Below are 1,914 nucleotides of genomic sequence, written 5' to 3'. Positions count from 1 at the left end.
CGTCACCAGCATTGTGGAGCTTCCGCAGCCCTGGAGTGCTTATGTTCACACTGTGACACAGAGACAAGTCAAATTCTTTCATGTTTATTTGGGTCTATGTGAGAGCAACTCAAGCTGCGACCTAATTAATGTAGGTTTATGATCAAGTACATATCTCATTGTATTGTAGCTATTTCTCTAATTATGATTATTTTATTATAAGTAATCATCAGTAATAATATCAGCAAAGTAAGTTTTTTTTTTTTTTTAATGTCAGATGGGTAATGTGCCAAGATTTGAGGGAGGCATATCTCACACGAGAGTGTGAAAACACAATCATCATGTTGTTAACTACAAAGGATCACATGCAGTTAAGTTTTTACTGTAATCCAAGGGTGGGAAGTTCAGCCACACCTTGCAGGATCTGAAACAGGAAATAGAGAAGTCATCAGTAACTGAGGTCATTCTCATATCAGCTTCTGCAAACCAGATTTCTCTCCTGTGATATTGTGAAATACTACTTGGTCTTCTACCCATTTCCTGGCAAGCAACTTCTAAAATCCTTGGAATCTCCTTGTGTGCTAATGAATTGACCTTTGGGTGGGTGGGTAGGGGCTACTGGATAGCCCCAGGATAGTGGTTGCCACTTGATTAGAGGGTAGGAACTTTCAGCCCCACCCCCAGCCTCGGGGAGGAGAGAGTAGCTGAAGTTTGAGTTATTCACCAATGGCCAATGATGTAATCAATCATGCCTACTTAATGACCCCTCCATAAAACCCCCAAAGGATAGAAGTTGGAGAGCTTCTGAGTTGCTTAACACTTGGAGGTGCTGGGAGGGTGATATGCCTGGAGTGGGCACAGAAGCTCTGCACCCCTTCCCCATACCTTGCCCTATGCATCTCTTCCATCTGGCTGTTCATCTGTATCCTTTCTAATATCCTTTATAATAAACAGGTAAACATAAGTAAGTGTTTCCCAAAGGTCTGTGAGCTGCTCTAGCAAATTAATCAAACCTGTGGAAGGGGCATGGGAACCCTGATGTATAGCCAGTTGGTCAGAAGTATTGGTGACAACCTACTACTTGTGATGTCTAAAGTGGGGCAGTCTTGTGGGACTGAACTCACAACCCGTGAGGTTTGATGCTACCTTCAGGTAGATAGTGTCAGAATTGAACTGAATTCTAGAGGATGAAACTGCCTTTGCAAAATTATGACAGCAAGAGAAATGTGACATGGCTAACTCCATCTTGCTTCTATCCTCACAGACTGGCTGTCCTTGCTCATACCTGGGCATAGGCCAAGCTAACCACGGGAGAAATTTAGTTTATAGTTTACGTGATGATAGCCCTTTCCAAAAACTAAACTACCCTTGTAAAACTGATGAACATCATGAAGTTAGGAGGATGAGAGGGGCCTGAATTCTACTAAGATGTGGGTGTAGTTAAATAATTACCAGCCATTATTCTGAAAGTCATAAGATTTGCAGCTTCCCCAATTAATCCTGTAAATAACATCACTATTGTGGAGCTTAAGATTGGCCTTTTGGGATGTCTTTTCAGGCTTTTGCATTTCTAAGTACTGGATGGCCCCACCCAGACCAGTGAGTCCTCTGGTGGGCCCCACCCAGAAGCCAACTCAGCATACAAGGACTGTTTTCCACACCCCTATGATTGCATCCCCAGCCAATCTGCATGGCCCCTTCCCTAGCCTCCTGCCTACCAAACTATCCTTGAAAAACCCCTAACCTCCAGGCATTCTGGGATATTGATTTGGGTGATAACTGTCTCCTGCGTAGTGCCAGCATCGTGTCAACTGAACTGTTTCTTGACTGCAATGCCATGGGCTCAGTGGATTGGGTCTGTGCAGGAAGAACCCATCAGGCAGTTACAAGGACATCCAACTGGTGTGTGCTGGAGAATCTCTTGCAGAATTGATT

The 1,914-nt window shown here is 43.8% G+C and overlaps 1 pseudogene; it reads right to left on the bottom strand.

Moving 5' to 3' along the window:
- Nucleotides 1–250: 250 nt before the first annotated feature.
- On the bottom strand, nt 251–341 carry LOC115931499 (uncharacterized; annotated as a pseudogene).
- Between the last annotated feature and the right edge of the window lie 1,573 nt (nt 342–1,914).

This window comes from Gorilla gorilla, chromosome 17 (genome assembly GCF_029281585.2).
Source record: "Gorilla gorilla gorilla isolate KB3781 chromosome 17, NHGRI_mGorGor1-v2.1_pri, whole genome shotgun sequence".
In the NCBI taxonomy this organism is placed as follows: domain Eukaryota; kingdom Metazoa; phylum Chordata; class Mammalia; order Primates; family Hominidae; genus Gorilla; species Gorilla gorilla.
The sequence above is the reverse complement of the archived record's forward strand: the minus strand, read 5'-3'. Positions and strand labels throughout refer to the sequence as shown.